The sequence below is a fragment of the Emys orbicularis genome, chromosome 19 (assembly GCF_028017835.1).
Source record: "Emys orbicularis isolate rEmyOrb1 chromosome 19, rEmyOrb1.hap1, whole genome shotgun sequence".
NCBI classification, from domain to species: domain Eukaryota; kingdom Metazoa; phylum Chordata; order Testudines; family Emydidae; genus Emys; species Emys orbicularis.
The window spans coordinates 9771377-9795811 of record NC_088701.1 but is presented as its reverse complement, the minus strand read 5'-3'; the positions used below and the strand labels follow the sequence as shown (position 1 = coordinate 9795811).

General features: G+C 46.6%; 1 pseudogene; it reads right to left on the bottom strand.

The window, feature by feature from the left end:
* LOC135892055 (bromodomain-containing protein 4-like) overlaps window positions 1–11360 on the bottom strand; it is a 145716-nt pseudogene extending 134356 nt beyond the window's left edge.
* Window positions 11361–24435: the final 13075 nt, after the last annotated feature.

Here is a 24435-nt window from a genome sequence, read left to right as displayed (position 1 = left end):
AAATTTTGCCCTGCATTTTCTAAAACTGCATCAATCTGTATACAACTATACCACTAGCTGCACCATGGGGAAACAGAGCAACAGTGTTTTGCACAACTCTAATGACACAAACAAGTGCATCTTAATTTAGTAGAAAATTCATATTGTGCTTCCACAAAAGCTGATAAATGTATTCACTCACCAGAACAACTGATCCTCACTGAAGACTGGTAATTCATCTTACTTAATTTCTCAAAGGGTGCACAAAACAGTCTGAATAATTTTTAAATGTGCTGAGAATGAACTGTGTGTCCAGAGAGAGGGAGATACAACTTTGCCATTCAAATACATTGGGATCACAATGTGCTTTAGAAATTATAATGAATTCCATTTCACTAACCCTAAGAAACATGTATTATACACATTTTACAGAGGGAAACTGAAGCTGGGAGATTAATTTACACAAGGTCACATGTCTTGCAGAGCCAGGAACAGAACTCCTAGCTCCCACATACAGGCTTCCACGCCCAGCTGCTCATGTATGTATCTAGAAAGGATTCTACAAGATTATATATTTTTGAAAGAAACACAGTATTGAGCCTTTAAACATGTATCAAACTATAAATCTTAATTTACACATCATTCTCCTATATAAAAGCTTTATTGCAATTTACATAATATACCCATTTAATCCAATCTTTACTGCAGCTCTGCTGAGCAAGCCAGCATAGCTTTACCTTCCACCATGGCATCCATGCATCTGCTTACAATAAAAAGGTAGTGAAACCATGATTTGGAGGTGTTAATTCAGAAGTGCAGCAAAAATTTAAGAAAACTACAGTGCTAATCCTTAAGCTAAGGTACACAATATAGGACAGACACCAAAACTATTTTAAGACTTCTGGCTCCCACACAAGATTGAGGAAAGTTATGACTCAGTATGGGGCACTCTCACCTTAGCAGCGCTAATCACAGACCATAACCCCACTGTGCCAGGCAAAGAACGTATACTGAACCCAACACTCCAGCATGGTGCTGGGGTGGTATATAGCTGGATATTTGTCTTTTGAATGACACCTTTTTAAAAATTTCTCAACATTTGTGCCATTAGACATCCAATGCACTTTGCATAAGAGTCAGGATATTTGACCAAGTACCCTGGCCAAATTTCAGCTTCTGTAAGATCACAAACTTGTTCATAGCACTGACCACATTTTAACAGACTATTACATAACATCCCTGTGGCAATTACAGAAATTACATACATCAGAAGTATTTCAGCTGTCCAATTTAGCAGCTGGAAATGAGGGTATGCTCTCCACAGAACACCAGAATGTCCTCCACAGAGAACTGTTTAAGAATCTACTAGTTAGGTAGTTACACTCTGCACACCTAAACTGCCCATGCAGTTTCAATTCCATGTTATATTTTTCACTTGTTGCCCTCAACTTGTGTAGTCTGTGTACTGTTTAACTGTGTACTTATTCACCAACTTGGGGAGAAAATTTAATCAAAAAAATGTCAATGACAATTGGGAATTGTTTAAGAACACTTTACTAGAAGCCCAAAAAACCTCAACGAAGGAAGAATATCATACTGGTTAAAAAACTGACCTTGTTTAGAGAGGAAGTGAACGCAGCTATAAAACTATCTATAAATTTAAAAAAAAGGAAGAAAAGGGAATTAATAGTAACAACCATAGGTGCCAACTAGGGGGTGCTCTGCACCCAACAGCTGATGGGTTGGGCAATCAGTACCTATGGTAGGAACTGTAGAAAAATGATAAGGGAAGGAAAGGGACACAAGGAGAAGTCTATGGCCAGCAGAGTTAAGGATAATAAGTAGTTTAAGAATATTAGAAAGAAAAAGAATCAGAACCATGATATTAATCCAATGCAAGATGGAAGTGGTAGAATTATCAATAATAATGCAGACAAGGAAGAGGTGTTCAATAAATATTTGTTTTGTATCATATCAATCTTTCCATTCCACTAGCATCTAAGGAGAATATTAAACAGGAGATATTAATGTCAGACATTTTAAAATCAGCATGTTAGGATAACTTGCCCTCAAAAGTTTTACAAGAACTGGTTGAGGATCTCACTGGACCGTTAATGTTGATTTAAGTCTTGGAACATCAAAGAAGTTCCAAAACACTGATAGAAAGCTAATGTTGCACCGATATTTAAAAATTATAATTGACTCTGGGCAAGATACAAGACCAATAGATACAGGACTAAATAATAACAATGAATTAAAGGAGGGTAATATAATTAACGCCAATTAACACAGTTTTATGGAAAATGGATCCTGTCAAACTAACTGATTTCTTATGAGAATACATCTTTGGTTGATAAAAGTAATAGAGTTGATGTAATATATTTAGACTTCCGTAAGGCATTTGACTTGGTACCGCATAACATTTTGATTAGCATGGCACACATTAAATGGATGGCTGATAAGCCTCAAAATGTAACTGTAGATGGAGAATCATCATCAAAGAGGTGTGTCTAATATGGTCCTACAGGGTTTGGTTCTTGGCCCTATGCTATTTAATATTTTTATTAATGACCTGGAAGAAAACAAAATCACCAGCAAATGTGACAAAAGTTGGGGGGGTGGTAAATAATGAAGTGGACAGATGACTGACACAGTTCGTTCTGGATCACTTGGTAAGCTGGGTGTAAGCAAATAACATGTATTTTAATACAGTTAAATGTAAATGGATACATACTAGGAAGAAAGAATGTAGGGACTATCCTGGGAAAAGGCAACTCAAAGATTTGGGGGTCATAATGGATAAAGTGGAACATGAGCTACCAGTGAGACGCTGTGGCCAAGAGGGCTACTGCAATCCTTCGATGCATAAATACATGAATCTTGAATAGCAGTAGAGAGGTTATTTTACCTCTCTATTTGGCACTGGTGTATTTGGCTGCTGGAATCCTGTATCCAGTGCTGGCATCCACAATTCAAGAAATGTTGATAAATTGGAAAGGGTTCAGAAAAGAGCAATGGGAATGATTAAAAGATGTGAAAGACTCCAGGAGCTCAAACAATTCAGCTTAAAGAGAAAATTAAGGGGTGACTTGATTACAGTCGATAAATACCTGCACAGGAAACAAATATTTAATAATGGGCTTTCCAATCTAGCAGAGAAAGGTATAACATGATCATAGAATATCAGGGTTGGAAGGGACCTCAGGAGGTCATCTAGTCCAACCCCCTGCTCAAAGCAGGACCAATCCTCAACTAAATCATCCCAGCCAGGGCTTTGTCAAGCCTGACCTTAAAAACCTCTAAGGAAGGAGATTCCACCACCTCCCTAGGTAACCCATTCCAGTGCTTCACCACCCTCCTAGTGAAAAAGTTTTTCCTAATATCCAACCTAAACTTCCCCCACTGCAACTTGAGACCATTACTCCTTGTTCTATCATCTGGTACCACTGAGAACAGTCTAGATCAGGCCTGCACAACATGCGGCCCGCGGGGGCTCACTGTGCAGCCCGCGGGCAAGCGGCGGGGTGGGGCTGTCGGATTCGCTCAGGGCCGGTGAACTAGGCAGTCGCCTAGGGCGCCCAGGATTTTTTCTCCCTCCCTTCCCTTCCCCTCATGCAGAATGTGGCGCGGCTGATTGGGCGCCTGGGCCTGATTTAGCTGCTCCCATTGGCCTCCAGCAGGCAGAGTCCCTCCCCCGCTCCCTCCCTCCCCCTGCCTCAGCATCGCATCGCATCGCAGCACTCTGATGGGGAGGGGTTGTGTGCTCCGCAGCTTGTTTGGTTTAGCTCCACGTGGAGCGGCATAGTGGTAAGGGGAGTCCTGGGGGGCAGTCAGGGAGCAGGAGGAGGGTTGGATGGGTCAGGAGTTCTGGGGGGCAGTCAGGGGGCAGGGAGTGATTGGATAGAGAGTGTGGGAGTCCCGGGGGTCTGTCTGGGGGCGCGGGTGTGGATAAGGGTTGGGGCAGCCAGAAGACATATAGGGGGTAGGGTCCTAAGGGGGCAGTTAGGGGGGAGGGTCTCAGCAGGGGGCAGTCAGGGGACAAGGAGCAGGGGGAGAGTTGGAGGTTCTGCGGGGGGTGGGAAGTGGGAGGGAGTGGATGGGGGCAGCGCTCAGTTGGGACTCCCCCCCCGTCCTCTTTTTTGATTGTTGAAATACGGTAACACTAAAAAAGCGGTGCCCTGGCTCGGCAGGGAGGAGCCGCCTTCCGGAGGCACCGGAGAGCCAGAGCGTCGGCTTGCATGGGCAGCGAGCCCCAGCCATAGAATCATAGAATATCAGGGTTGGAAGGGACCTCAGGAGGTCATCTAGTCCAACCCCCTGTTCAAAGCAGGACCAATCCCCAACTAAATCATCCCAGCCAGGGCTTTGTCAAGCCTGACCTTAAAAACCTCTAAGGAAGGAGATTCCACCACCTCCCTAGGTAACCCAATCCAGTGCTTCACCACCCTCCTAGTGAAAAAGTTTTTCCTAATATCCAACCTAAACCTCCCCAACTGCAACTTGAGACCATTACTCCTTGTTCTGTCATCAGGTACCACTGAGAACAGTCTAGATCCATCCTCTTTGGAACCCCCTTTCAGGTAGTTGAAAGCAGCTATCAAATCCCCCCTCATTCTTCTCTTCTGCAGACTAAACAATCCCAGTTCCCTCAGACTCTCCTCATAAGTCATGTGTTCCAGGCCCCTAATAATTTTTGTTGCCCTCCGCTGGACTCTTTCCAATTTTTCCACATCCTTCTTGTAGTGTGGGGCCCAAAACTGGACACAGTACTCCAGATGAGGCCTCACCAATGTCGAATAGAGGGGAATGATCACGTCCCTCGATCTGATGGCAATGCCCCTACTTATAAAGCCCAAAATGCCGTTAGCCTTCGTGGCAACAAGGGCATACTGTTGACTCATATCCAGCTTCTCGTCCACTGTAACCCCTAGGTCCTTTTCTGCAGAACTGCTGCCTAGCCACTCGGTCCCTAGTCTGTAGCAGTCTGATCCAATGGCCGGAAGTTGAAGCTATAAAAATTGAGACCGGAACTAAGGCATAAATGTTTAAGAGTGAGAATGATTAATCATTGGAACAACTTACCAAGGGTTATGGTGGATTCTCCATCACTGACAGTTTTTAAATCAAGACTGGATGCTTTTCTACAAGATCTGCTCTAGGAATTATTTTGGGAAAGTTCTCTGGTCTGTGTTATACAGAAGGTCAAATTAGATGATCACAATGGTCCCGTTTGGTCTTGGAATCTAGGAATATGTACTCCAAAGGGAACGTGTTTGATATCCTTAGCTATATGATGCAAAGTATTTAATTAGACCCAACTGCTAATTTAATTTATGCGGTTTCATCAATTTCTTGAATATCCCTTACAAAAAAGGAAGTGGGTGGGCTGAATTTGCTTTTACTAAGACTATATAAAAATCCATTCTTATACCATGAACTCAACATGGAATTGGCACTTATGTCCAACAGTTATAACATTTAAGCAAATATTGGTGCAATTTCACCTCACTATACAGCTTTAAAACCCACAAATAGCAGCAGCAAAATACAAAAACAGCTAATTTAAATTCACAGCAGATCTTCCCTATTTTAATTATGCAATCTGTGTCAGTGGGGAATCACAAATAGGATTACTTTTCCATCTGACCGATTTAGGCAGCTGGTGAGAATAGCATTCATGTCACCAGCAAGACAACATTGTCCGGAACAAATTTAATAGTCATACTGCAATAATCTGTTATTAGAATCCTTAATCCTTGCTCACACAATTATGTGTAAACTCTGACATCTATGGTTACCTGCATAGTTTCTCCTCCATATCCAGAGATCTCATTCAGGTGCTTACTACTCACATTTTATCAAAGTCGTTTTGCCCCTAGAGATATAAACTGCTTTGTGATCATGGCAGAAACTTAGAATTAGATGCCATGGACAAGTCCTTCAAGCTCACCTTGCCCATGCTCTGGCCCATGCAGGGCAGTTCCCTATACAGTGCTTTGTCTACCCTTCCACATCTTAAGCAATAGCACTTCCCTACTCTTTCCCAAGGAACCTATCCCACCTTAATAGGTTGCTCGGAAGCTTTTCTTTTTTTTTAATTTAATTTTATTCCAATTCATCCCACTGTTCCCAGTTATTCTCACCTGGCCCATGCCAAGCACAATTCTTCCACATATGCACATCTCACATACTTTTATACTCTTTCCTGACCCCCATAACCGATTTTCACAATATACTGCCATGAAGCCTTCCATGTTCCTCATTAAATATACTCAGAACGCAAAGAGATCAATAGCCCCATTATTCTGCATTACACTGGATTTAAATTATGTGGCAGCATTAAAAGGTGACCTGCAAAGGGGGAAAAAAAAGACTGTGTCCCCTGTTCTGCTTCTTTAGGGATAAACAAAGAGACCATTTTCCCCCAAAGCTTTTTCTGTGTGTCTTACCCAGGCAATATCAGGAATATTAAATAGTTTTCCCTGTTCTTCTTGGGCATCTAGGAGGACACGAGTGGGAAAGTCTAAGGCTAGGTCTATCCAACAAAGTTTTGCTAGCATAGCTACATTGGTTAGGAGAGCAAAAAAGTCACACACCCCTAACCACACAGCTGTCGTTCAGGGAGATATAATTAAACTATTGACAACTATACTTGCCTTTTGCCAGTATATGCTGCATAGCCACTGCACAGCTGTACCATGCAAAGCCTCTGCAGTGCAGACTACCAGCCCTTAGCCCAGGGGTGGGCAAACTTTTTGGCCTGAGGGCCACATCTGGGTAGGGAAATTGCATGCAGGGCCATGAATGTAGGGCTGGGGCAGGAGATTGGGGTGCAGGCTCCGGCCCCGCGCCACTCCCATACTGGAGCAGCTCCAGGATGGCAGCGGCGCGCAGCGGGGCTAAGGCAGGCTCCCTGCCTGCCCCGGCCCCGCGCCACTCCCGAAAGCGGCCAGCACCATGTCCCTGCGGCCCCTGTGGGGGCGGGGGCAGAGGGCTCCGTGCGCTGCCCTCTGCCCCCACCCCCCGTCACCACGTCCCTGCGGCCCCCGCCCCCACAGGGGCTGCAGGGACATGGTGCCGGCCGCTTTCGGGAGCAGCGCAGGGCGGGTGTAGGCAGGGAGCCTGCCTTAGCTCCACTGCGCCACAGGGCTGGCAATCCCGCAGGCTGGATCCAAAGCCCTGACGGGCCAGATCTGACCCGTGGGCCATAGTTTGCCCACTGCCTTAGCCTGTACTTTATGGGGCAGAATGCTGACACTTTCATAGAGAGCTTTTCTTTCAAGTGTTTGTTAAACAGGCATTAAACTGAAACCAGAATATTAAACTATCTGAACAAAAAATCCTCTCTCTTTTCAAAGGCTCAGGTTTCAGGCTCTTGTATGATAAAAGCAAGCTAGTTCTCTAACATCTTCCAGCAACAGAGATGTAAAGACCTTTATAATAAATAACTGCTAATGTAAAAACCCAAGAAGAAATTTCACACACACACACACACACACACACACACACACACACACTCTCAGGCCACATTTATACATCTGAGATTAATAACAAACCCAAATTTCTTCTTTGCAGGTCACATTTAAATAAGCAGCAAAACAAGCTTTCCAATAGTTAAAAGGCTAACAATACTGTATTGCTATTCATTTCAATAATTAATAAAACACTTTTCGGAATGTTTTTAGTCTATTACATACTTCCATTGAAATTTCTATTTACTATAGGTCTTCATATAGTCACATACCTTTATTGTAGCCGCTAGAAAGAAAGAAGCCAGATTACGTGGCAACTGAGAGAAAGATGTAAAGGTCAAACGGGGCATTGGGTAGGGCCAGCAGAGAGGATTAGGGCTCTGGCACATGACTGCTAAGGAAGAGCCAGCAGAGGTGCAAGTTATAACCATAGGTAGTACAAGACTGACTCAATTATAAGTAAAAAACCGGTTACCTACCTCTTGTAACTGTTCTTCGAGATGTGTTGCTCATGTCCATTCCAAGTAGGTGTGTGCGTGTCGCGTGGACAGTCAGCAAAAGGTTTTTCCCCTAGCGGTACCCATTGGGTCGGCTCAGGTGCCCCTTGGAGTGGTACCTTCATGGCGCCACATAAAGGGCCCTGCCAACCCGCCGCATCTCCAGTTCCTTCTTGCCGGATTGCTCTGACAGAGGGGAAGGCGGGTGGGTCCTGGAATGGACATGAGCAACACATCTCAAAGAACAACAGTTACAAGAGGCAGGTAACTGTTTTTTCTTCGAGTGCTTGCTCATGTTGATTCCAAGTAGGTGACTCCCGAGCCTTACCTAGGAGGCGGAGTTCATGGAACCGCTGGACTGAAGCACTGCTCTGCCGAACACTGCATCGTCCCTGGCATGCTGGGTAACAGCATAATAAGAAGTAAAAGTGTGGACTGAGAACTACGTTGCCACTTTACAGATCTGGATTGGGTTGGGACCTGGGCCAGGAATGCGACCAAGGAAGCCTGCGCTCTTGTAGAATGTGCCATCAGCACGGGGGCAGGTCCCTTTGAGAGGACACCGGGAAGCCCTTCATCCTGCCCACTACCACAACAAACAGCTGGTTTGATTTACGAAACTGCGTCATTCACTTGATAGAAAAGGCCAATGTCCGCCGAAAGTCCACAGAGTGGAGCCTCTGCTCCTGGCTGTTAGCGTGAGGCTTAGGGAAAAAGACTTGATTGGCATGAAATTGAGACACAACTTTAGGGAGAAAGGCTGAGTGCAGCCGAAGCTGCACTTTGTCTTTGTAAAAGATGGTATAAGGAGGGTCAGATGTGAGGGCCTTGAGTCAGACACACTACTAGCTGAAATTATTGCGACCAGGAAAGCCACCTTCCATTACAGATAGACTAATGAACATGTCGCTAAGGGCTCAAATGGAGGCCCCATGGGCCTCGAAAGCACCAGATTAAGGTCCCATGCCGAGATCGGTTGCCGAGCTTGTGGGTATAACCTGTCCAGTGCTTTAAGAAAACGACTCCACCACTGGGTTAGCGAAGACCGAGCAGTCTGCCACTCCTGGGTGGAACGCCAAAATGGCCATCAAGTGAACCTTTATCGATGAAATCAACAAGCCCTGCTTCTTTAAATGTAGCAGACAGTCCAAAATAAAGGATATTGATGTTTGCATCGGAGAGGTACGACTGCAAACACCAGATCAAGAATCTCTTCCACTTGGCCAAGTAGGTCGCCCTGGTGGATGGTTTCCTACTGCCAAGGAGAACCTCCCTAACAGGATCTGAGCATGTGAGCTCTACCGGGTTTAACCATGCAGCTTCCAAACCGTGAGATGGAGAGACTCGAGATTGGGATGCTGGAGCTGGCCGTGGTGCTGGGTGATCAGGTCCGGAACTAAAGGTGGGATGATTGGGGTGTCCAATGACAGCTCCACAAGCATGGTGTACCAGCGCTGGTGGGGCCAGGCTGGCGCTATCAGTATCACTGAAGCTTCTTCCCTTTTGCAGATGACACTAAACTGGGAGGAGTGGTAGATACGCTGGAGGGTAGGGATAGGATACAAAGGGATCTAGACAAATTAGAGGATTGGGCCAAAAGGAACCTGATGAGGTTCAACAAGGACAAATGCAGAGTCCTGCACTTAGGACGGAAGAATCCCATGCACTGTTACAGACTAGGGACCGAATGGCTAGGAAGCAGTTCTGCAGAAAAGGACCTAGGGGTTACAGTGGACGAGAAGCTGGATATGAGTCAACAGTGTGCCATGGTTGCCAAGAAGGCTAAAGCATTTTGGGCTGTATAAGTAGGGGCATTGCCATCAGATCGAGGGACATGATCATTCCCCTCTATTCGACATTGGTGAGGCCTCATCTGGAGTACTGTGTCCAGTTTTGGGCCCCACACTACAAGAAGGATGTGGAAAAATTGGAAAGAGTCCAGCGGAGGGCAACAAAAATTATTAGGGGCTTGGAGCACGACTTATGAGGAGAGTCTGAGGGAACTGGGATTGTTTAGTCTGCAGAAGAGAAGAACGAGAGGGGATTTGATAGCTGCTTTCAACTACCTGAAAGGGAGTTCTAAAGAGGCTGGATCTAGACTGTTCTCAGTGGTACCAGATGACAGAACAAGGAGCAATGGTCTCAAGTTGCAGTGGAGGAGGTTTAGGTTGGATAATAGGAAAAACTTTTTCACTAGGAGGGTGGTGAAGCACTGGAATGGGTTACCTAGGGAGGTGGTGGAATCTCTTTCCTTAGAGGTTTTTAAGGTCAGGCTTGACAAAGCCCTGGCTGGGATGATTTAGTAGGGAATTGGTCCTGCTTTGAGCAGGGGGTTGGATTAAATGACCTCCTGAGGTCCCTTCCAACCCTGATATTCTATGATTCCCCAAGCACCTTAAGCAGGACATGTGCGGGTCGCCCTTTGACATCAGCTTTTGGTAGACCCCATATAGCTTAAACCCCTGGGACCGAGGCATGCCCTAGCCCCGGGCAGGGGAAGGGAATCCTGACTAACAAGAGGAGGGGGTTCAAATATGACACTACACTAAAAACTATTAACTAACTACTGAAACTATTTACAGGTAGGAACTACGAGTACACTAGGGGATCGTTCGAAAACAAGAGAAAAGAGAACACTCTGACAACTGTCACTGTCAGTAAGGAGAGGCAGTGGGTCGGCAGGGCCCTATACGCAGTGCCATGAAGGTGTGACTCCAAGGGGCGCCTGAGCTGACCCGATGGGTACTCATAGGGGAAAAACCTTCCAGTGACTATGCACATGGCGTACATACATCTAATTGGAATCAACATGAGCAAGCACTCAAAGAACACAAGGTTACTAAGGCCATGTCTACGCTACAGGTATTACAGCGGCACAGCGCCATAGCGCTGCAGCGTTAAAGTACATCCCACATCAACAGAAGGGGTTTTTCCCATTGATGTAGGCAATCCACTTCCCCAAGCGGCAATAGCTTGGTCAACAGAAGAATTCTTCCACTGGTTAATTTTTCACATCCCTGAGTACTGTAGGTATGTTGACTTAATAGTTAAGTGTAAACCAGCCTTGAGAGGATATGACAAGCTCAGATTTATACACAACTGCATTAAAAGAAGATTGTTGTAATTGGTTTAATTTCCCATCACCACCACGAAAAAAAGTCTGCTGTGCCATAACCTCAAGGTATGAGTGAAGACCCTCCATAAGGTCCTGCAGACATGCTGTATGCCCTAAACCACCATTGAAAAAAAATCCAGCCTGAAAGTCATGTCATCCTGAATATTATGGCCTGGCTCACAAGGAAGTAAAATGTATGATAGTTACCTTGAAGCAGAGATGACCCTTTATGTGTTCTGTTTTTCTTCACAGTTGTTACCCTCTCACCTTCATTTCTGCAGCTTTTATTATTGAAAGAAAGATCTGTACGAAAAAAAGGTGTATATTACATTAGTATTAGACCTAAAGATCCCAAGACAAATTAAGTTTCTCCATCCCAGGACCTGTGCCATGCCCTTTAGAGGTGTATTTAAAACTGTACTCCAAGACACAAAAAGTGAATGCAAGAACGGCGATACTGGGCCAGACCAAAGGTCCGTCTAGCCCAGTATCCTGTCTTCTGACAGTGGCCAATACCATGTGTCCCAGAGGGAATGAACGGAACAGGTAATCCATTCCCTATCCCTCATTCCCAGCTTCTGGCAAACAGAGGTTAGGGACACCATCCCTGCCCATCCCGGCTAATAGCCATTGATAGACTTATCCTCCATGGGTTTATCTAGTTCTTTTTTGAAGTCTATTATCTTTGTAATTTCATGACGAGAGAGAACACAAGTTAGGAATTAAAACAAGTCATGTCCTTCATCAGCTGGAAATGGTATTGATATTGACAATTGTGAAACCCAGGTGAAAAAAAGAAATTGTGTAGGCCACTTGCAATACAACTGTCAACAATGAACGATATATCAGACCTCGACAGACTCCTTAATTTAATCTTATGGTCAACTTTTGCCAGCCAGTATGCAAGACATTCTTACGAAGAATACATCCTGGAAGACAATTTTATTAAGGGAAGTTACTACCCCATTTTAGAGTCATCGGCCATTCTACTTACGTTTACAACTTGCATATCAACTTCCCCTTCCCAAGACATACAAAAAATTATTAAAAACACTGCTATTTAATAGATGTCAGAGGAAAGCATAACAGGCACCTGCAGCATCATTCATGGTGCTTTTCAGTTGTCTGATGAAGCAGAGCACAAAATGTATGCTTCCCCAATGAAAAATTACTTTCTACCAGCAGTTACATGCTCCATTCCAACATATGGCAAGGTGAACGTCACCATCCAACTGCTGGATTGGACTATGAATATCCTTTCAGACTGTCTCTTCTAAAAAGTCCATCCTTCATTTGCAACTGAATTCTCAAAGAAAGAAAATCTTGGAAGTTAGAACCAGACCATCTTTAAATAGGAACAAATGGAGATAAGCAGGTTCCAAAGATGCTGGTATGTGATTTTAATTCACATTTCAGTCAAAACTGGGAAGCTGTAGTCACTAGATTAAACTAAGCCGAAGTGTCCTTTTCATGGACTCTTCACTATTCTAAGTAACTTAATTAGCTTAACCTTGTCCTAAAGCAAAAAGACATACCCAGCCAAACATTTCTAGGCAACTAGAACCCTGAGAAAAAAATTTCTTTTCCAGTTACTTGGCACTAGTCCAGGTTCTGAAGGGCCACTCAAACAGCTCAGTTAACGGCAGCATTGGCAATTTACAAAAATTTCAAGGACCAACTAATTTGCATCTTCAATAGGGAAGTTTGGCTTATACAACTTGAATACTGTGTCAAGATGTGGTCACCCCATCTCAAAAAAGATATATTGGAATTGGAAAAAGGTTCAGAAAAGGGCAACAAAAATTATTAGGGATATGGAACAGCTTCCAAATGAGGAGCGATTAATAAGACTGGGCCTTTTCAGCTTGGAAAAGAGACGACTAAGGGGGGATATGATACAGATCTATAAAATCATGACTGGTGTGGAGAAAGGAAATAAGGAAGTGTTATTTACTCCATCTCATAACACAAGAACTAGGGGTCACTAAATGAAATTAATAAGCAACAGGTTTAAAACAAACTAAAGGAAGTATTTTTTTCCACACAATGCACAGTCAACCTGTGGAGCTCCTTGCCAGAGAATGTTGTGAAGGCCAAGACTATAACAGGGTTCAAAAAAGAACTAGATACATTCATGGAGGAATTGGTCCATCAACGGCTATTAGCCAGGATGGGCAGGGATGGTGTCCCTAGCCCATTTGTCAGAAGCTGGGAAGGGGCGACAGGGGATGGATCACTTGATGATTACCTGTTCTGTTCATTCCCTCTGGGGCACCTGGCATTGGACACTGTCAGAAGACAGGATACTGGGCTAGATGGACCTTTGGTCTGACCCAGTATGGCCGTTCTTATGTTCCCTCATAACTAGCTTTCCTTCTCTGAAATCCTCACTGGTTTGTGTTATGCTGGCGGTAATTCAGAATGCCTTGTGCTGTGACATAATTGAAACCATAGGAAGACTTAGAATGATGTATTCTGGAATATCCTCTGCTACCCCTGTGTTCTCTACTCAAATATCCAACAGCACTAACTGCCCTCATCTATTTAAAGTACACATTACTCCTTGAGGAATTCTGCACCACTGCGCAATGCAGAATTTAATGTTGTTTCTGCAGAATTTCCTTTTTCTCCTACAGAATAGGCTGCAGAGGTATTGGCTGCCACAAGGTGGCCACTGGACCAGGCAGAGCCCAGCTTGCAAACAGAAGACAAGGTGGGGCGGGGGGGGGGGGGAGGAGGAGGGAGAGAGGAGGAGGGAATTGGAGGGTTCCTGGCAGCTGCAGTTCCCAGCACGCCCTGAAGAAAGGAGGCTGCGGCGTGCAGGAAACTTTCTGCCAACCCAGGATCCAGCATCAGGCTGTTTCTCCCTCTGGATCCCTGGGGTTTAGAGGGGTAGGGTCTGAGAGTGTCTGGGCTGGGGGGGGTGGGGGGGACTGGGCTCTGGAGAGACGTGGTGTGAGTGTCTGGGCCCGTGGGGAGGCCTGTAGCTGGCCTCTGGGGGGGGTCAAGATGTGACTGTCGGGGGGGGGGGGGGAGGGGAGAAGAGGAGGGAGGTGGTGAGTGTCTGGGCTGCGGAGAGCCATGGCTGGGCTCTGGGGGAGACAGGGCAGAGAAACAGGGACTGGGTTGTCGTATGGGGTTTCTTTAACTCTACTTCTGGGGGAATTTTTGTGTGTGCCTGTATTGTTACAGATATACTTACTGACAGGTATTATGAAATAAACTACCAACATAATCAAAACTGGCATGATTCTATGGTGTTATTTTGACACAAAATTTGCAGGATTTTAAAATATTGTGCACAGAATGTTTAATTTATTGGTACAGAATTCCCCCAGGAGTAACACATTGCCTTTATCCCCCAAAGCTCTTACATCTTACTACTCTTTGGGTAGTGGCATTTATTGAAGTAGAGCAGAGAGAAGATGGGCTGGGAAGCAGTGAAACCAGGAAGATACAATACAGTTATAAACTAAAGCCTTGTCTTCACTAGCCCCCCCCCCCCCCCCCAAAAAAGGTGGTTTTTACCATGTGTTAACTAACAATTTTAAAATGTGAATTTGGCAAGGCAGTTTTTATAGGCGTTAACTGGTCATGGTAAACCCTGCGCTCCCTCTAGTGTTTTCTTCAACCAGTTAAGGGTGAAAAACACAAAGTGCCTTTTCCACACTAGGATTTTACCACATCTGAATTAACACATAATAAACATCTACACATACAGTGCTGCGGCTGTGCCGCTGTAGCACTCTAATGAAGATGCAACTACGCCAATAGGCGAGCTTCTCCTGTTGTCATAATTAATCCACCTCCCTGAGAGATGGTAGCTATGTGTTTTGGAGAAGCTCTCCCATCAACATATCACTGTCTACACCAGGGGTTAGGTTGGTATAACTACATTGCTCAAGGGTGTGGATTTTTCACACCCCTGAGCAACACGGTTATACTGATATAAGTTTATAATGTAGATCTGGCCATAGTAAAAACTCTTCTAATGTGGACACACCCAAACTGTTTGCTGATCACTGTGCTGTAATGTGTTTGCATACATTAAGAGCTCAGTGCAACATTATCTTCATACATCAGAGAGTTAATTCACTTACAGTCAGAATTTAAGGCCAGAAAACCATCCACCATATCTAGTCTGACTTCCTGTATATCATGGGCCACCAACACCATCTAGCTTTCCACACACTAAGCCCAACAACTGAAATTAGACCAAAGGATTACAACCTTCAGGAAACTTAACTATTGTGGGCCACAGGCAAAGAATGAAAGGGACTGGAGTGCACCTATTGGTGAGGCCCCTGCATGGGGAAGGAATGAATTAAGTGATATATACACAATCTCAGCAAGTGACCTGCATTCCACGCTGCAGAGGAAAGCAAAAAAGCCCAAGGCTACTGCCAATCTGACCTGGGGGGAAATTCCTTTCCAACCCCACATACAGTGATCAGTTAGACCTTGAACATGTAAGCAAGAACCAGCAAGACAAGCATATATATGAGAGAGGGAGAGAGACCATGAGAATTCTCAAAAACAACAAGGAGTCCAGTGGCACCTTAAAGAATAACAGATTTATTTGGGCATAAGCTTTCGTGGGTAAAAAAAAAACACTTCTTCAGATGCAGCAAAATGAGAATTCTCAGTTCCATCTCAGAGCACCAACCCACTTCATCCTGCATCCCATATCCAACTGTGGCCATCTCCAATGCTTCAGAAGGAGACAAAACACACTAAGAATACATTGTGAAGGGGGGGGGGGGGAATCAGATTTTAGGAATATAAAACAAACTAGAAGGGATCCAAGGGCTGCAGAGCCCTGTCCCCATCACCACAATCAACCCCATCATACAAGCCCATTCAAATATGTCAATCTCTCTCAAAACAAAGTTATTTGAACAGACAACTACTGGGAGTCTGTTACAGAATTTCACTGATGGTTTGAAACCTTCTAATTTCCAGCCTAAATTTTTTCATGGCCAAACTCATACCTATTTGTTCTTATGCCAACATTGTCCTTTAGTTAAATAAATATCTACCCTCCCTGGTGTTTATCTGCTTGATGTACTCATAGGACAGCAATCATATCTCCTCTTGTACTTTGTTTTGCTGGGCTAAACAAGCTAAGCTCTTTGAGACTTGGTCTACAGTAGCAACTTATGTCAGTACAGTATAACTAAAATCGCTCAGGGGTGTGGAAAATCCACCCCTCCTGAGTGACACAATTATACCGACCTAACTCCCAGTGTAGACAATGGTACGTCAACAGGAAAGCTCTTCCGGTCGACCCAGCTACTGCCTCTAGGGAAGTGGATTACCTACACTAGTGGTTCTCAACCAGGGGTACATGTACACCTGGAAGTACACAGAGGTCTTCCAGGGGGTACATCAACTCATCTAGATATTTGCCTAGTTTTACAACAGGCTACATAAAAAGCGCTAGCAAAGTCAGTACAAAACTAAAATTTCATACATACGACTTGTTTATACTGCTCTATATACTATACACAGGTGGTTCTATAACTTTTGTACTGGTGATCCCTTTCACATAGCAAGCCTCTGAGCGTGACCCCCTTAAATATATAAAAACGTGTTTTTAATTTGTAACACCAATATAAATGCTGGAGACAAAGCGGGGTTTGGGGTGGAGGCTGACAGCTCGCAACCCCCCCTGTAATAACCTCCCGATCCCCAATTTGAGAACCCCTGCTATACACTGAAGTAAGTACAATATTTATATTCCAACTGATTTATTTTATAATTATATGGTAAAAATGAGAAAGTTAGAAATTTTTCACTAAGAGTTTGCTGTGACACACATGTATTTTTATAAGTGATTTTGTAAGCAAGTAATTTTTAAGTGAGGTGAAACTTTGATTTGTCTTGCATATCCCCCAAGTCCTGAAAGGGATACAGTAGTCTGGAAAGGTTGAGAGCCACTGACCTATATCAATGTGAGAAGCCCTCCTGCCGGCGTAGGTAGCGTCTTCACTGAAGCACTACAGAGGCCCAGCTTCATCCATACAGCAGCACCGCTGCAGCATTTCAAGCATAGACAAGCCCTCAGTCTCACGTTTGTTGAGATGGTCGCCTTTATTCCTGAAGCTACAGCAGATGGACTGCCCTAATCAATGCAAGCTATGAATAGGTCCTACCAATGACTAACACAAAGTTTTTAGTCTCGGTGTAAAATAGACAGCAAATTTTCTTGGGAGGAAGATGTACCCAACACCACCATCTGCTGTAGGTAAAAGTCAAAAGACACTTGACTACCTTCAACACAAAAGCCTAAAGACTCAAATCTGGCCTGAAAACATGGGGCAACTGGCTTATGGAGACATTAAAGATTTACTGATACTGGATAAAAATAATGGAATAAAAATATTTATTCCAAGCTAGTTTATTCCCATTTATAGGACACAATATACAAAAGACAGTTCAGTGGTTTGAGCATTGGCCTGCTAAACCCAGGGTTGTGAGTTCAATTCTTGAGGACGCCATTTAGGGATCTGGGACAAAAATCTGTCTGGGGATTGGTCCTGCTTTGAGCAGGGGGCTGGACTAGATGACCTCCTGAGGTCCCTTCCAGCCCTGATATTCTAAGATACAGTCAGGTGAGCATCACCTTGTGCAATCTACAGGTTTTGCTGAGCTTCCTCCAACTCATTTTTATCTTAACAAAGCTGGGCTGCTTAACATATTATATTTATAGCTCAACAGGACTGCTACAAAAACATCACAATACAGGTAAAATAGTTGCAATGTGAATTAGCTTAATAAGCAAACCGGAGGACCCATCCTTGGACAGTTCTCTGTATAGTACAGTTACTAAAAGATGCAAGAGGCAGAAATAGAATTTCATCAGCAGCATGCTTCACAGCCATTGCTGTATTAACAAGGCCTTCATTATTTCCAGATTGTTTAGATCACCTGTTTTCTTTCTGTAGCGATTTGAAGCCACAGTTCACAACTCAGCCATTTCAAAAGTGTTCATTTTAACTTGAAATAATTAATAATAAGGAATTTCTCCAGGATTTCTCCCCTCAAACCCAACATTTATTAAAGTCTTTCACAATCATGAAGAGCAGGAAATATACTTTTTTAAATTAAAGCTTAGATTCTGGAGCACAATTTTAAAACAAGGATGGACTATAAAATTAATTCCACGGCTGCAGATTCACAGAATATACAGGGCCCTAACCAGAATGTTCTCTTCAGATGGCCACCTGGCAAATTTTCTCCTCTTTGTTCTATCCAGGGGATAGCCAGTAATCTAGTTAAAATTAATTCTGAATTTAAAGGTAAGGCGAGAAAAGGAACCTCTGTCTGGGGATTGGTCCTGCTTTCAGCAGGGGGTTGGACTAGATGTCCTCCTAAGGTCCCTTCCAACCCCGATATTCTATGATTATATGATTCTTATAGAAGCAGAAAATATCAAGCTTAGTTAACATAAATCTAGAAGCTTGTTCACACTATTATAGGTATAATTAAGATTGCCCATGACTTTCCATTATGAGACCTTGTTTTCAGTTCTTTATAGATTTCTCAGACTAACTGTTAGATGAAATGGCCATTCAGTGATAGCCACAGCTAGATAACACACACACTGGTGTTCTGAGATGGTAATGAGAATTCTCTCTCGAATACTTGGCTCACTCGTTCTTGCTAGGGTTGCCACCTTCTAAATGCTGGTAACCACACCTGAGGCCCTGCCCCTTCACCCAAAGCCCCCCCAGCTCTGCCTTTTCCCTTGAGGCCCCACCCTCTTCTATGAGTCTATGAGACCTGGCATCTCCCCCGCCCGTGGTCACCGAACACCTTGCCAGGTTCCCTTTTTGACCGGACTTTCTGGTAGAAAACCAGACACCTGGTAACCCTAGTTCTTGCTCACATGTTCCAGGTCTAACTAATAGTCATATGTGGGGTTGGAAAGAAATTTTCCCCCAGGTCAGATCGGCAGCGACCTTGGATTTTTTTTTTTTTTTTTTTATGCTTTCCTCTCCTCTCCAGTGTGGGGTGTGGGCCACTTGCAGGGATTATCCATGTATCGCTCACTTAATTCCCTCCATTGCAGGAGCTTCAGGGATTGGTGCACCCCAGTCTTTTCTATTCTCTGCCTATGGCACACAATAGTTTATTCTCCTGAAGGTCATAATAGTTCAGTTTAATTTCAGTTGTCGGGTTGTGTGGGTGGCATTGGTGGCCTGTGATATACAGGTCAGACTAGATGATGTGATGGTCCCCTGAACTCTATAATTGACTAAATTCCTCATGCCTAGTATTTGCCTCAGGCTGACTTTTGGGGGGGAAATTTCAGGTAAAACAGGTCAGCCATTCCCAAGAACAAGATTAGAGAAAAATGTTTTGTCCATGTGAAAAGAATTCTTATAACTGTTTCACTGAGAAACTCTAGCACCCTCATGCCTTGGAACAAGACCTTGGAATCTGGAAGGGGGTGGCTGTCTTACCAGGGACGTGCCTTTTACTGTTCCCATCAACAAACGCCTACATTTGAAGAAAATTTCAGTAGAGGCTTGTAGAGTTTGGCAGCTGAATTTTCCAAAGATTGTCTGTACTGGGCATCCTCCAGCCCAGGGTGGCACAGGTTAATAAGCAGGACAAAACATGTAACAGATGTGTAGTCACAGTGCTTAATGCACTACTGGAAGCTGCTCAGATACTATGGTGATCAGCATGGCATACAAACCTATATAGAATAAACTGTCCCTGCAATTGAGCCTCCCAGTGCTGTGGGTTACTGTACTGCAAGGCACCAGAATTGATAGCAGGAGACTCTTGTGCTCTCAATGCTCCCCAGGCAATGAAGAGGAGGAAGCAACCACAATGAAATGTAGAAGGTTGAGAATTGGGGAAAAGGGGGTGGTAGAAGCCAGACAGTGGGGAGAAGCAAAAGGATCTACAACTTACTCCTGGGGGAATTCTGCACCCCTCCAAGGGCGCACAATTCATACTGTCTGCAGATTTCCTTGCCCCCTCTCCCCTAGAGAAATGGAGGAGCAAAGAAATCTGTGGGGAAGACGCATTCCCCAGCAGCCTGGGCACGTCTTCTGGGAGCAGCTGGCAGAGATGCACATCCACCAGGGGAGAGGCTGGGCATGTGTGCATCCGTGGGGGGGGAGGGCGCCCTGCATGCAAATGAGCGAGAGAGACTCACTCTGTCCCTCTTGCTCACGGTTGCAGCATCCCGAGCTTGTGGGGGGATAGAGCTGCATGAGGCAGGCTCTGTCCCTGAGGCAGAGCAGAAATGTAACAACTAAGCACATTGTCAGTTAATTCTTCCCATTCTTAGTCAATTAAGACTTCTTTATATTGCCAGAATGGTTACTCATCGGGGAATTCTGCGCCACCGCGTAACGCAAAATTTTGCAGAAATTAATGTTGTGCGTGCAAAATTTCCTTTCCCCCCACAGAAATGGACTGAAGTGCTGCTAGCCGCCACTAGGGGCGGCTAGACTTGGCAGAGCCCAGCTTGCACACAGAAGATACTGCTGGGGAGAGGGAGCTAGAGGGTTCCATGCATTGTCCTACGGATGGGGTTCCACAACCACCACTCCCAAGAGAAGGAGGCGGATGGTGGTGGTTGGGAACTCCCTCCTCAGGGGGACTGAGTCATCTATCTGCCGCCCCGAGCGGGAAAACAGAGAAGTGTGCTGCTTGCCAGGAGCTAGGATTCACGATGTGACGGAGAGACTGCCAACACTCATCAAGCCCTCGGATCACTACCCCTTCCTGCTTCTCCACGTGGCACCAATGATACTACCAAGAATGACCTTGAGCGGATCACTGCAGACTGCATGGCTCTGGGAAGAAGGATAAAGGAGTTTGAGGCACAAGTGGTGTTTTCATCCATCCTCCCTTTGGAAGGAAAAGGCCTGGGTAGAGACCGTCGAATCGTGGAAGTCAACGAATGGCTACGCAGGTGGTGTCGGAGAGAAGGCTTTGGATTCTTTGACCATGGGATGGTGTTCCAAGAAGGAGGAGTGCTAGGCAGAGACAGGCTCCACCTAACGAAGAGAGGGAACAGCATCTTCGCAAGCAGGCTGGCTAACCTAGTGAGGAGGGCTTTAAACTAGGTTCACCGGGGGAAGGAGACCAAAGCCCTGAGGTAAGTGGGGAAATGGGATACCGGGGGGAAGCACGAGCAGGAGAGCGCAAGAGGGGAGGACTCCTGTCTGCACTGATAGGCTTGGTGTGTGAAAGGGGTCACCAATACGACCTTCAGCGCTAACCCAAGCTAAGCAGGTAGCAGGTGCTCTGAGCTGGTGCTGCTGTTGTCACTTGGCAGCTGGGGCCTGATCCCCACCGCCCTGCAGCAGCCCCAGTGTGGAGTGGGCAGGACATGCTGCCTGCTGGGGAGGGGGCACCTCACCCACTCTGCACCGGTGCTGATGGCTGCATGAGGAGCAGGGTCATGGGGCTGCCAAGCTGCCTGGAGTGGCTCACGAACGTGTGTGCCAACGTCAGGGCAGACTGTACAAACCAGGGCACGAACCCCAAACAGGCTCTGTGCTCTGTAAAGATTTCACCAAGTAACAAGCATGAACTCCTAAAGCACTATAACAGCCTTACCATGGAGTCACAGACAGTCCTTGGCTGCACCTGGGTCTAGCTTGCCACCCAGGCAAGCCGGCCTTTGTGATAGATGGGCCCTTACACCAAGAATCACAGCAGTATTCAGGTTACTCCCTCACCCAACGGACTAGTCACTTACCCCCGGTCAATTGTACCTCAGATCTCAAACCACAGACAATGCTTGTAGCCAATCCTGTGATACTAACTAAAGATTTATTAAGTAGGGAAAAAAACAGAGTTATTCACTAGGTGAAAGCAGGTAACAGACGCACACAAGTGAGGTACAGTCAGGTTCCAAAAGGCAGTAGAAGCTGCTGTAATGTGCAAGTTCTATACCAGGGTTCTCAAACTGGGGGCCGTGAACCCTCAAGGGGTTGCAAGCTTATTACCTGGGGGGTTGTAAGCTGTCAGCCTCCACCCCAAACCCCACTTCGCCTCCAGCATTTATAATAGTTTTAAATATAAGAAATGTTTTTAATTTATAAGGGGGGTGCACTGATAGGCTTGCTGTGTGAAAGGGGTCACCAATACAAACGTTTGAGAACTGCTGCTCTATGCGACCTTTAGGGCTAACCCAAGCTAAGCTGCTGGTGGATCCCTTGCTTATGCTTAGAAATCTTGCCTTCCCTGAATGCCAGTCCCCGGCAGTGATACAGATCTTTCTGGTCAGGCCTTATTTCCTTCCCCCAGAGCTCACACAGATGGAACGAGTGTCGGTCGGTGCTTGGCTCCCCTTCATGGGTGTGTCTGGGGGCGGGGTGTGTGTGGGATCAAGGAAGTTGAGTTACACAATAAGAGGTTTACAATGCTAACGCTTGATGTAACTACACCATGGGCTCCAGTGATGTGATAAGTGAGATCAGCATCCTACAAGCATTTCAGCATTTCTGAACACCAAACACATTCGCATCAACTTCACATCTATTCTAACAGTGCGAACACACTGGTGAGCCAGCCTGGTTCCCGGCTCTGCGTTTGTCAGTGTTCAGTGAGGCCTGGGGGCCTTGGCATGAGCTGACACCTGGTCTGCCAGCGTCACAGGGCCTTGCTGCTTCCTCAGCCTCTCACGCTGAGTCCCTCCTTGTGGAGGTCAATGGCACTGTGGCCATAAGTGCTGACTTCTGCTGGCGCCGGTGGGTGCTGCCACCCTCTGCGCCTGGTCCCGCCCTGACTCCACCGTTGCCCTGCTCCCTCCCGCCCATGCCCTGCCCCCATTCAAACCCCTTCCCCAAAGTCCCCGCCCTAACTCTGCCCTCTCCCTACCCCTATTCCAACCCCTTCGCCAAATCCCCTGCCAACCCCCGCCTCCTCCCCTGAGCACACCGCATTCCCGCTCCTTCCCCTCCCTCCTGGAGCTTGTACCGCCGCGAAACAGCTACTTTGTGGCGGCAAGTGCTGGGAGGTAGGTGGAGGAGCAGGGACGCGGCGCACTTAGGGGAGGAGGCAGAGGTGGGGCGGGGAGGGAAGCTTGGCAGCGCCCTCGCCAGAGGTTCCCTGTGCGCTCCCCCCCCCCCCCCGGGCTACATGCCTATTGGGCAGGTGGGATGGCAGCCCCCCCGTTCGTTCCCCCCCCGGGCTACATGCCTATTGGGCAGGTGGGATGGCAGCCCCCCCCCATTCGTTCCCCCCCCCCGGGCTACATGCCTATTGGGCAGGTGGGATGGCAGCCCCCCCCCATTCGTTCCCCCCCCCCGGGTGCTGGGCCTCAGGCCTAGGAAACATTAAACCCCCGCACAGCTGGAATGGGGAGGGGTTGGTTTCCATGGAGCTGGGGGAATTTATGCTGGGCTGTGGCTCTGCCAAGGTTAGTGGGGTGCTCCAGAGAGTTCAGGCTCAGCCGGAGCTGTAGGCTGTCCCCCAGGTCTCCTGGCCGCCTATCTGTGGGTGCACACCTTGGGGGCAGGCCTGCCCCTCACTCTGGTGCTGACGTTCCTCTCTATCCTCTGCCCCCATCCCCCAACAGGACGTCAGCCTTCACTTCGTGCTGTGGGGCTCCCTACACGTCTACCAGCGCATGATTGACAAGGCGGAGGATGTGTGCCTCTTTCTGCCACGGCCTGGAGAGATGGTGGGCCAGCTGGCTGTGCTGACCGGGGAGCCCCTCATCTTCACCATCAAGGCCAAGCGTGACTGCACTTTCCTCAAGATCTCCACGTCGGACTTCTACGAGTTGGTGTCCCCCTTCCCCTCCACATCCTGTGGGCAGGCTCTGCCCACCTCCCACCCCACTTCCATCTAGACTGGTGGCCTGGGTCAGATTGGGGCCAGTGCCCCCTAGGGGGGAAAGGCACCGTGTCCCATTCCCCACCCCCATAAACCAGCCAGTCCCCTGCCCTGGGCTGGATTGGAGCTGCCTCCCCCTAGAGGGGAAAGGCCCCATGTCCCAGTCCTCCAATCGTGCACCTGTTGCATGGGCCTGGATTCTCCTGCCCTGGGCTGGGATCGGTCCAGGTGCCATGTTTTCTTGGCTGGCTCTGTTCCAGAGGAGGTGGGTGACTCAGGGAGGGGGCGGCTGCAGTCAGCAGCGCACTGGCAGCAACGGGGCCACCTGTGCACTGACGAGCTGCCCGCTCTCTCCCCAGGATTGTGCGGGAACAGCCCAGTGTGGTGCTGAGTGTTGGCCATACTGTGGCCGCCCGCATGTCCCCATTCGTGCGCCAGATGGACTTTGCCATCGACTGGATGGCCGTGGAGGCTGGACGGGCCTTGTACAGGAGAGTGAGGCCTGTGCTGGGGGGGTGCTTGGAGACCCTGGCTGGGGAACCCCAGCTTCTCCGCC